The sequence below is a fragment of the Arabidopsis lyrata genome (assembly GCF_000004255.2).
Source record: "Arabidopsis lyrata subsp. lyrata unplaced genomic scaffold ARALYscaffold_4, whole genome shotgun sequence".
In the NCBI taxonomy this organism is placed as follows: domain Eukaryota; kingdom Viridiplantae; phylum Streptophyta; class Magnoliopsida; order Brassicales; family Brassicaceae; genus Arabidopsis; species Arabidopsis lyrata.
This window is the reverse complement of record NW_003302552.1, coordinates 10,982,578-10,995,365: the sequence shown is the minus strand read 5'-3', so window position 1 is coordinate 10,995,365 and position 12,788 is coordinate 10,982,578. Positions and strand designations below refer to the sequence as shown.

Here is a 12,788-nt window from a genome sequence, read left to right as displayed (position 1 = left end):
ATCCTTTTTAGGATTCCCATGTATATATTATTATCCAATGATCCATATAAATATGATGTTACTACATTCATAGGGTACATTTCTAAATTATAAGAGACCATTAGGCTCGTTAAGTACCTGAATGTAATTGCATCTATGACCGGAGAATCTGTATTTTTATAATCAACTCTAGGTCTAAGAGAAAAGCCTTGTGCAACAAGTCGGGTTTTATATCGTGTGATTTCAACTTTTTCGCACGAAGATCCACTTGCCTGCAACAAGTTTTAATCTTTAGATGTAGTGACAAGAGATCCTAATGCATCTCTTTTATTAAGGGAGAGCAACTCAATACATTGCACTTGTTTATTTCTCCCAATCAGGCCCTTGCTGGTACTAATATGGCCCTTGGATCTGGATCATCATTATTAATTTTATTGTTATACCGGGATGGCTTGACCGGTTATACTATGCTATAGCAATTAGCAAACTTCTGTTTACTATCATAAATATTTTACCATCTTTATTTTTTGCATAATATAATCATACATTTACGTGTCTCCATTGTGGTCGGACATTCAATACCACATTTATTTATAGTCTCAATGTAATAATTATAAAGAAAAATATTTTGGAAACTAAGCGAGTTTCTTTGAGACTTTGGAGTACACAAAGCATCAATTATTATGAATCTGATGCATTTGGAAGTCGAGAGACTAGCTCATCTAGACCTTCCAATTATTTTGCACTGTCTAAATATATATTGACACGTGCTTCATATATTCTCATAAGAGAAATATATATTTGATTTTAAAGACATATTTCAAAGTCTTTAAATCTCATATAACACATATATTTATTCTTTACGAATAAAATAAATAAAAATAATTAAACACATAAATTCACAAAAATAATAATATAGAGATCATAGCCTTTTTATACAAGAATTCAGGAGCCATCGCCTTCCATTAAGAATTCAATAGGCATAGCTTTTATTTGATCGTAGAGAAGGAGGTAGAGCCTACCATATATATCGATCAATCCAAAAAAATATAAATTTTTATTTGATCGTTAGGAAGGTAAAACCTACCATATATGACGACCGATCCGGAAAAAGCATAGCCATTTATTTGATCGTAAAGGAGGCATAGCCTACCATATATAACGATTCATCCGGAAAAGACATAGCTTTTTAATTGATCTTGAAGGAGGCGGAGCCTACCACTTACAACGATCAAACCGGAAAAAGGCATAGTCTCACGATGTCTATAACAATTATGTTCTATAAACATAAATAAATTTAAACAACATTAAATTTTACTTACCTCGTAAACGCTCAAACGGTAAAGACATCGTGCTGATAACATGTTATAAAACTATAACTCAAACATATATATATATATATATATATATAATATAATAATATATGTATAATCAAAGAAAGGAAGAATAAAATGTAGAGAGAAGAGGAGAAGACGAGTGAGAGAGAGAAGAAAAATACAACTTTCTTTCTACATCTATTACATTTCAAAGTCATGGGTATATATAGCTAGAAAACTTGGTGAGCAAGTGCCTTGCATCCCAAGCTAGATATGGATAATGTATATATATTATTTAGATGGATAATTATATATTTTTTAACACCTTTTAATTAAATCCACACCCTACACACTCCAAAACAAAAAAAAAACAAAAAACAGCAATTATTAATCAATACAACTAGATGAAATGTGTACATTTTGTACATTTTATAAAGTTTCTATATATAATATCAAACTTGAAGAACCCACAACAGAGCTTGATGAACCCACAATAGAGCTTGATGAACCCAAAACAGAGCTTGAAGACGAAGGAATGTGAAACAAAGTTGATACTCTCTTCACTTAATCCACGCTAAATCCAGAATTTTACTCACCAAATAATCTGCAGAAACAAATTTAATCTTAAAACTCATATCTATTTAGCAAGTAGCAACCCACAAAGCAAAACCCACAAATCCTTAATCCACGCTAAATCCAGAATGATACTCACCAAATAATCTGCAGAAACAAAATCCTTAAAAGCAAAACCCCACAAACCCACAAAATAATCTGCAGAAACAAAATCCATGAAAACAAAACCACAAATCCTTATATTCAATCACCAAAATATGTCTTCAAATGTAAATCAAACTTTATACTACGTCTGATTCTTAGATCACTGTAAAATGTTAATCTAAAAAGGTGAAAATAGTTAATCCACGCTAAATCCATAATGTTACTCACCAAATACTCTGTAGAAACAAAATCCTTGAAAGCAAAACCCACAAATCCTTATATTTCACAAACCCACAAAATAATCTGTAGAAACAAATTTCTTAAAAGCAAAAACCACAAACCCACAAAATAATCTGCAGAAACAAAATCCATGAAAGCATAACCCACAATTTCTTATATTTCAATCACCAAAATATGTCTTCAAATATAAATCAAACTTTATGCTGTGTCTGATTCTTAGATCACTCTAAAATGCTGAGAAGATATGGAGCAATAAATAGAGCTAAATCTAAGCTTACCATCATGCACATTAATCCAGAATGTTATTCTTTTTCTCTCTCCTTCCATACACCTTTTTGCAGAGACCTCTCAAAGAAGACGACGGAAAACCAAAAATGTGAAAAATGGTTAACGAACTCTGTAGTCTATGTGCATAGTTTTATAGTGCTTTCTCTCTCCAATTAAAATGACAAATATACCTTCTCTTCTTACGCATAGATGTTTGACACGTGTTGAAAGCAAGAGGAAATAAGAAATGTTGTGTGCGGCGGGTAAGAGCGGGACCCACTTATTCCCTTTTATTTCTTTTGAAAAAACTAAAAGCTCTCTTCTCTCTCTTAGCTGGTGAATTGCTTTCTCATCTCCGCCGTTGCTTCTACCGCCGTCCCAATTCCTTTGGGTTTCAGGACTTCTCTGTTGGATATTTGTATCTGATAAGAGTTTCTACCAGAGATATTACCATCTTCTGTCCGGTTGTTGATAAATTCACGATCTGGGTTTTGTTCTATTTTCAGTTTTCGAGTTTTTTTGTGTTGGGTTGAAGGTTGTATCAGATTTTGGTTGTATCTTGATAGATCTGTTATCTGGTAAGATTGACATGGATACGCAACTATCTTCAGAAGATGTCAATTGAAGATGAAGATGATAAACCAATGGTTATTTCTAATGATCCTAATTTCAATTCCTCGGTTAAGAATCTTTGCAGTGTTCTTGGTTGATTTTTAAATCCTAATAATCAGCGTATGGCTAAATGGATTTTAGAGATGCCGCGAATTTGGCGTTTGTATGATAGAGTTAAAGGAATTGCTCTATCTCGTGATAGATTTCAGTTCATTTTCAAATATGATGAAGATCTACAAGAAGTTCTCAAAACTAGAGTTTGGACTCTAGATGATTGGGGAGTTTTTATGGAAAAATGGGTGGAAGATCCACCTCCTGATTATCTATAGTTTCTCCCGGTTTGGATTCGCCTGCGTAACATTCCTGTGAATCACTACACGAGGGATACAATTAAGAAAATTGTTGGGTGTGTTGGTCGTGTTGTTGAATTTCCATTTGAAGAGGATGAATCACAAAGCAAAGTTTATGTTCGTGTAAGGGTTCTTCTTGACTTATCGAAGGGATTGAAAAATTCAAAAGAGCTTGAGCTACCTAATGGATCATTGGTCAAAATCAGAATTGATTATGAGAGAATTCGCAAGAGATGTTTCCAGTGTCAGCGATTAATACATGATAAATCTAGCTGCCCTTTTGTGCAACCGATGATTGATGACTTGAATTCTGAAGACTCTTCTAAGTTGTCAAGTGGTTTGGATAAAGGAAAATAATTGGAGGTGTCTGGTGCTAATAATAAGACTTCTACTTATGATACTCCAAAACTTCTAGCTGATGCAATGAAAGCAAATCTCTCCTTCTCAAAGAAAGTGGATTCAATTTCCTCGATAAAAGCACCTTCTTCCAAGTACTACCTTTTCTGCTTCTTCTTCTACCTTTAACTTAAGTAGCATTGAAGCTAGTTCTTCACATGATCCTAAAAAGGATTTAACTTACAGTAAAAGGCCTAGAACTTGCTCCAAATCTGCAAAAGACAGGAAGTCAAAAAGTTTAAAAACTTTAGTTTCTATTTTAGAAGTAAACTGTGAGGTTAGACAGAAAATTATAAGTTTAGAAAAAGGAAAAGGGATGGCCAATAGTCTCTAGAGAGACAAAGATTCGGTGGTTCCTAGTGAACTGCCACAAGATCAATGAGCATACTCAATTGGAATTGTCAAGAATTGAGGAATCCTTGGATAACTAGTCTTAAGAAAATGAGAAAATATCATTTCCCGGATATTCTATTCCTCATGCAGACGAAAAATACAGATGTTTATATGAAAAAAGTTCAAGGTTGGTTGGGTTATAGTAACATGAAAACAGTTGAACCTATAGGATATAGTGGTGGTTTGGCACTCTCCTGGAAAGATGTTTTAGATATAGAGTTTCTTGTTGTGGATAACATCTTATAGATTTGAAAGTTTCTAATGCTTCTAGGTCTTGGTTTGATTCTTGTGTGTATGGAATTCCTATTACTAGTCTTAGAACCTTAGTTTGGGATAAAATCATGGATTTTGGCCTGATGAAGACAGAAGCTTGGTGTATGATAGGGGATTTTAATTCCATTCTGTCTAATGCTGAAATACTTGGTGGGCCTTGGAGAGATCCTTGTTCTTTCATTCCTTTTCAATCCTTTTTGGCCAACTGCGATATGTTAGAACTTGGTAGCTCTGAGAATTCATTTACATGGGGTGTTCGAAATAAGCAATGGATTCAGTGTAAATTAGATAGATGTTTTGGAAATCATGCATGGTTCTTGATGTTTCCAAATGTTCATCAATGGTTTTTGGAACAATTAGGCTCTGATCACAAACCTGTATTAGTGAATTTTACAAATGATAAGAAAGTCTTTTGGAAGCAATTTTAGTTTGATAAAAGATGGGCTGAAGATCCTTCCTTTTCTGAAAGTTATTCATGATGCATGGAATCAGCCTTGTTCTACAGACATCAACTCTGTTTTAGAAAGATCAGCAAATTGCAAGAAAGCCATTAGCAAGTGGAAAAAATGAAACTAGTCTAACTTATTAGCCATTAGGATAAAGAAATTTAGAAAGGAGTTGCCTTTGTAGTTAGAATCTTTATCTCCTTGTTTCATAAGAATACATGTGATCAAGAGAGAACTTTATAGCCTTTAGAGAAGAAGAAATTTTCTGGGGACAAAAGAGTAGAGATAAATGGGTTTTGGATGGGGATAGAAATACAAAGTGTTTTCAAGCTTCAGTGAAAGCTGCTAGACTGAAAAATGCTTTACCTCTTCTGGAGGATGATTTTGGTGTTGAAAACTTCGCATAGAAAGAAATAGGTGAAGTTGCAGTTCAGTATTTTACTGATCTCTTCAGTATTTTTCTCCTATCCAGGTTAGTGATTTACTGCATAACTTTCAACCCCGAGTAACAGACAGAATGAACCTTGATTTGACAAAATCCATCTCAATATCTGAGATAAGACAAGCTGTTTTCTCTATTAGTAGTGAAAGTGCTTCGGGTCCGGATGGTCTTACTAGTTTCTTTTTTAAAGAATATTGGCCAATTATTCAAGAGCAAGTCATTACTGAAGTGTTGAAGTTTTTTGCTACTGGGTGTCTTCCTAAGAATTGGAATCATACATACTTGTGTTTGATTCCTACAATTCAATCTCCAAAAAGAATGACTGATCTTAGACCCATAAGCCTTTGCTCTGTTCTATATAAGATTGTGTCAAAGATTCTAGTGCATGGACTGAAAAAACATTTATCTTCTATAGTCTCTCCAACTCAGGCTGCTTTCGTAGCAAAGCGTTTGATTTCTAACAATATCTTGATTGCTCATGAAGTGGTTCATAGTCTTCGTACTTATCAGAGTGTTTCTCAAGAGTTTATGATGGTTAAAACTGATATGTCTAAAGCATATGACAGAGTTTAATGGAAATTTTTTTAAAAGATATGCTTATTGCTCTTGGGTTTCAAGATCTTTGGATTTCTTGGACTATGGGATGTGTCACATCTGTTAGTTATTCTGTGTTGATTAATGGGGAGTCTTGTGGATTGATTAAGCCTGAAAGAGGTATTAGACAAGGAGATCCTCTTTCTCCTTTTTTGTTTGTGATGTGTACTAAGGTGGCAAAATTTCTGGTATTCAATTTCATTCTTCTGGTCCAACAATTAACCATCTGTTATTTGCAGATGACAGCCTTTTCATTTGTAAGGCTAATAGAGAAGAAAGTGCTGAGATGAAGAATTGCTTACAGAAATATGAAAGATTATCAGGTCAAATGATTAACAAACAGAAATCAGCGATAACTTTTGGAGTTAATACAGATCAACAACATTGGAAATGGATCAAGGAAATTACGGGTATTAGCTTGGAAGGAGGAACTGGAAAATATTTAGGGCTTCCTGATAGAACTTTTCAGTTTCATCAAAGAGAGACTTCAGTCTAAATTAACGGGTTGGTATGCTAAGAATCTGTCTCAAGGAGGTAAAGAAACTCTTTTAAAATCTGTTGCTATGGCATTACCAGTATATGCTATGTCTTGTTTTAAGTTTCCCAAGTTTACTTTCAAGAAATTGACTTATGTGATGATGGATTATTGGTGGAGTAATGAGAAAGATCAAAAGAAAATCCATTGGTTGAGTGCTGATAAACTCACTTTGCCTAAGTCTGCTGGAGGTTTTGGTTTAAACGATTTGGAAATCTTTAACCAAGCTATGTTAGCAAAAAAAGCGTGGAAGGCTGTTTTATGATACAAAGTGTTTGTTTTCAAGATTTTTTAAAAGCATATACTTTAGTAATTGTTCTTTCTTATCAGCTTCAGTAGGCAGCCGTCTTCATATGCTTGGCGAAGTATTCTTTTTGGTAAAGAATTACTCTCTAAAAGACTGAAAATAGTGATTGGTGATGGGAAAAAACCTTTGTTTGGATAGACAATTGGTTATTTTGACAGGGCAAGAAGACCTATTGGAAATCATCCTCTTATGAATATTGCACTTAAAGTGTCAAATCTTTTTTACAATCAATATGGTGCTTGGAATCTTCCTTACTTAGATTGTTGTTCCATCATTCTGAGATAGATATCATCACAGCTATAAAGCCGAGGATAGGATATAGTGATTCTCACTGTTGGGGAGGAATCAAAAATGGTATTTATTCAGTTAAGACAGGTTATGACATGATGTTTAGAAAAGAAAAGCACGACTTGCTTGTTTCTGAAGAGTGTTGTCCTTCTAGGAATCATGTTTTACAAGAGTGTTGAAATGTTAACACTCCTCCTAAGATTTGAATTTTTCTGTGGAAAAAGCTCTTAAAGGTGCTCTTGCGGTGACTGATCGTTTAAAAACAAGATCAATCAGAATCTTTGATGGATGTATGTTTTGTGGAGAAGAGGTTGAATCTATCAATCACATCTTGTTTCTTTGTCCCTTTGCAAGACAATTATGGGCTCTTTCTAACATTCCATCACCTTTTTGGGTTTTAGTAACTCGGAATTTGAGAATATGTATCACCTTCTCAGCTTAAAGACTATGGAAAAGTCTTTTGATGAACTTAAATCTGCCTTTGCTTGGATTTTGTGGCATCTTTTGGAAAACAGGAATAAGTTGTTATTTGAAGGATATAGTTTGTCTCCTGATATTCTTGTTCAAAAAGCTTTGGAACTTAGTGCATTTGCAGGATACTTTTGCACTTCCAAAATTGATTTGGTAGCCTCCTCTTGTAGGTGAAGTTAAATGTAATATTGGCTTCTCTTGGTCTAAAAGATCTAGATTATTTGGTGCTTCATGGGTGGTCAGAGATCCTTGGGTAATGTTCTGCTTCACTGTAGAAGATCTTTTGCTTTTGTTAATTCCATTTTGCAGGCAAAATAAAGAGTTTGGAATGGGCACTTGAAAGTATGCAAAGTTTACATATGGAGAATGTGATATTTGGTGCATCCACAATGGACATTATCAAGGCAATGCATAATCATAGTCAGGGGCCTGCTCTTGTAAGTCACATTTCACACCTCATTCTATTTGGAAAGGATAAACCACACTTGTTTCTTCTTTTTGAGCCAACAAAATGCAATTCTGAGGCTTTCTTAATTGCTAAAAGTGTTACAGAAGATCTGAGACTTTCATCTTATGCTACTGCTGGCTTTCCCATATGGTTGAAAGGTTTGTTCCTGAATGAATAGAGGCTGGTTTTTTGAATCTTTGAACCCGTCTTTTCCTTGAGTCTTTGTTTGGTTATATATATATATATATATATATTGGTTTTGTCGTTCAATGCTGAATGGATTGTGATAACATGGGATTTTCGCCCATATTTGCTATTGTTTTCTTATGTTTTACGGAGCATTTGGAGTGATTTCAGAGCTAAGGAGTTATTCAAGTATTTATGGAGCCAAGAAGGTTTTAAGAGTTTTTGAGCTTTAAAGACCAAAAGGTGATCAAAACCCATTTCAAGACAGTTTATGTACGTCAAAAGTATGGCGTCCGTTCGAGGTCTTCCCGATTACCAAATCAAGAGATCTCGGTGGTTATGGAAAGCTAGAAGATTCAGGATTCTCTTCAAAGTGGAATCAGAGTTTTTCATTAAGCCAATCGGAAGTTATTACAAGATGAGTGAAGACATGTCCAGACCGGCCATAAGCTATGCAACCGTTCCGGAGCTTCTTGGCCACACCGGTCACATGGGCCAAGCCCGGGCTGCCTCCTACTCTCCACTCCGGTCACTAAGACTTCTCCCTTGCCAGAAACTCGAGTTTTCACTTAACCTAATCACGGGAAAAGACTCTTTTACCCCTAAACCTAATCTCTGGTCTCCAAACCCTATAAATACATGTTGGAAGCCCTATAAATTTGTGCCTTCATAGAAAGCTGCTGAGTGCTTCATCGTGCCTCTCAAGTCTCCATCAAGCTCGTCCCTTCCCTCGCCATGAGCTGCAGCCGTCGATCCTAGAAGCTTTGAAGTCCACCAAATCTCTCTCTTTTCTCTTGTTTACTCTAAGATCTATTAAGGTGAAGTCTTACCTCTTGTATTCTACATTCAAAGTAGTAGTCTCTAAACCCTATTCAGTTCTTATTTTTCTCTTTCTTATGAGTTTATCAAACCTTACTTTGATGATCTCTTTAACCATGCTAGAGTAGTTTTCTAGTTGGGTTTAAAGGGTTAATCAAAGGGGGGAATATGCTCGATCGTTTAGGTGGCGATACTTAGGGTTTTGTTTGATCACTGTATTCTTTCTAAGTAAGTTGTATTTTAATGCATGTAGTTAGATTCATGTCCTAAGTCGTGATCTCAAGTGTTTAAATTGCTCACAAGGTTGTTTAATACGCTAGACCTAGCTTACGAATGTGTATCGTGTTATAACAAGCACACACCACTTAGTTATATATAGGGCTTTATGGACTAGAATCGAACTTGATCTTATTGCTTTGATATATGCGTCGTTGCCTGCGTGAGTTGAGTAACGGAGTTTAAGGATTTTAGCCGACTTATCCTATAACCTAGTATAAGCTGAATCTTAGTGTTTCGTATGTCCGAGACTTGGAAGTAAACAAACCTAATTCTAGTATTTCTTAGATAGCGATCATTGAACCCCCTGCGATACCCTTGATGCCCAACGAATTTTCCCTATTGATTTCTTGCATTTATTTACTTGCTTTCTTTACTTGCTTTCATTTACTTTTATTTGCAATCGTGACACCAACCAACAACCACTCTTTATTGTTTTGTCCTAGCTTAACTTGTCCTAACGACTTGTCCGAACTACTTCTCTCTCTGTGGATTTGATACCCTAAGTACTATGATTGATTCGCTGTGCACTTGCAGCTTATTCGTTGTGTTCTTAAGGATTTAAAACCTGACACCCACATCAAGTTTTTAGCGCCATTGCCGGGGAGATTACTTGTCCTAACGACTTGTCCGAACTACTTCTCTCTCTGTGGATTCAATACCCTAAGTACTACGATTGATTCGATGTGCACTTGTAGTTTATTCGTTGTGTTCTTAAGGAATTAAAACCTGACACCCACATCAAGTTTTTGGCGCCGTTGCCGGGGAGAGATTGTTAGTTCCACAAGTTTGAGGACTAGAGTAAACTCTAGGACTTTTGCTTTTTAATTTTTAGTTTTGATTTTCATTTTTTCAGGAAACCTTAAGGATGCTTCCGAGAGCTTTTCCCGAAGAATATCAAAATCTTACACTTTCAGAATTCGTAGCATTACAAGAGCTTTCGGACGACCACATGTACGGACCAACCCTTGGTACGTATGGGCTGAGCCGCACGCGGTGCATACCGCACTCACCCTCACTCGCCCGAAGCAGCCACCATTGGAGACTTTGAGCCGATCGGACCGTCCCGAAGAAGCCACGCTGGACCGGTCACGAAGCCCGTGACTGGGGTGACCCCTTCTGTCCGGACCGGCCACGAGGCACAGCAACCGGTCTGGCCCCTGCCCGACCTTTACATGTCTTTCGCCACGCCGTTCAATCCTCTGGAGATCAAATCATTGGGAGACACCATTTGCCACGTCATGGAGCTGCAAACTATGATGGAGAGTACTACTATTCACAAGAAGTGATGAGCGTAGTCGTTCACCCGAACAACTACCCTTTTCGCAACCGTGAGTCATTCATTCCAAGGAGAGAAGCCACGGAGGAAAAATTTATTTTACTTCTGTAACTTTCTCTTTCTTTTAGTACCCTAGCTTCTTTCTTTTTTCTGGTTACTATGTCTGACGACTTGTGGGATGAGTTACAGCACATGGTTCTAAGACGTGATGACCCAGAATTGTGTATCCCATATACAACCTATGTTGGAGTTCTAGCAAGAAACCGGCAAAGTCTGATTGGAAGACCACTCAATCCAAGTGATCAGCACCTAAGAACTTTGATTTTCACCTTACCTAGAGTCTGGCGTTTATCATATAAAGTGCATGGTCATATTCTTGATGATAGGTATGTTCAATTCCTGTTTCAGACTGAAGTGGACCTGGTTGCTGTTCTTAGAAAAGGACCTTGGCTTTTCAATCAATGGTTTATTGCTTTACAACGCTGGATGGACTTTCCTGATGAAGAATTTATCACTTTCATTGACATATGGGTTCAGGTTAGAGGTATTCCTTTACCTTATGTCTCTGAATTGATAGTCAGGTTTATAGCAAGTACTCTTGGACATGTTGTTGATCTTGATTTCAATGAAGCAACCACTATTCAGATAGTGTTTATCAGAGTAAAGATAAAGTTTGGAATTTCTGATCGGCTTCGCTTCTTTAGAAGAGTTCGTTTTGAATCAGGGGAAGGGGCTATGATTGGTTTTGTATATGATTAGCTTAGAAGGATTTGCACAATTGTTGTCGTATCAATCATCAAGTTATTCACTGCCCTTACCTTGCTCCTCCTGATATTCCTGATGAGACTTTAGATGTTCCTGACAATCCTGTTGGGGAAGAAGAAAGGAGAACCAAGAGTCATAACTTGCCTGAAGATTCATCATCTTCTTTCAGTTCAGATATCTCATCATATAGTCCCATCTCTCAACCTCCTAGACCGCCTACTCCCATGCCTAATCTGGAAGAGTTTCTTGCTGCTAATCCCATGCAAAGGTTTCCATGATCAAGTAGTTCTTCTTCTCATCCAATTTCATTAGACTCTACCTCCATGCAAGATTTTAAAGCTAAATCTAAGTATGAAATTGAAGAAAACTTTAAAAGAAAGAAAGGCAAGAACATCATTGATGATGCTGATAGAAATACCCGTCAATGCAAGAAGAACAATGGTGTGAGGTTTTATCCGGTGGATCATCATCCACCATGAGGTCCTCAAGATAATCACCAATCGTAGAGACTAAATAGCCATTGGTCTCTAAGATTTTCTGAGTATGGCTAAGTTTGTTTATCTTTTTTAGGTAATAATTTCCACTTGTTTGACTGAGTGGATGGCTGCTGGAAATCACTTTTTGTTGCAGCGGTTATGGTTTAATGGTGTGGAAGCTTGGTCTGGGACGAAATTCCTGCAGGCCTTGGTGAATTTTTTGAAGATGTTGGGATGAGAAAGAAGCTATCATAAAAAAAGCTCATGATGCATTCTCTGAGACCAATTGAAGGATTTGGTTTATGTTTGGTCTTAGAGTGAAAGTTATGATGTTTGTCTTTATCTTTACTTTCACAGTTTCACTTAATGCCTTGTGCTAAGTTGTATTTTGAATATTACTCAAGTCTCATTATTTAAATAGAAAAAAAAAAGGAAGACTCACAAAAATGCCCCTTTTTCAATACCCCTTTTCAAAAATGCCCCATTTGGTTGTCCATTTTTAAAAATACTCTTTTTATGTACAAAATGACTAAATTACCCTTCTTTTAATATAAGATATCACAAATATATAAGAAAATATAACAAAATTAGGTCCACAAAATACAAAATATTTTTTGGCGGGAAAAGTGATCCCCCAATTTTTCCCGCCAAAACACTTGTAAAAACTTTAAATTACCTTGTAAAACTTTCCCGCAAAAATTTTTCCCGCCAAAAAATTTTCCCCCAAAAATTTTTTTTTTGCGGGAAAAGTGATTCCGCAATTTTTTTGGCGTTAAATTTTTGGCGGGAAAAATTTACAAGGTATTTTAAAGGTTTTTTACAGGGTATTTATAACGTTTTACCATGTATTTTAAAGGTTTACAACGTATTTATAAGTATTTATAGATATTAGAAGATTTTACAGCTATTTTAT

The 12,788-nt window shown here is 36.0% G+C and overlaps 1 pseudogene; it reads left to right on the top strand.

Annotated features, from left to right (window-relative positions):
- Positions 1-10,793: 10,793 nt before the first annotated feature.
- LOC110229554 lies at positions 10,794-12,298 on the top strand (annotated as a pseudogene).
- Positions 12,299-12,788: the final 490 nt, after the last annotated feature.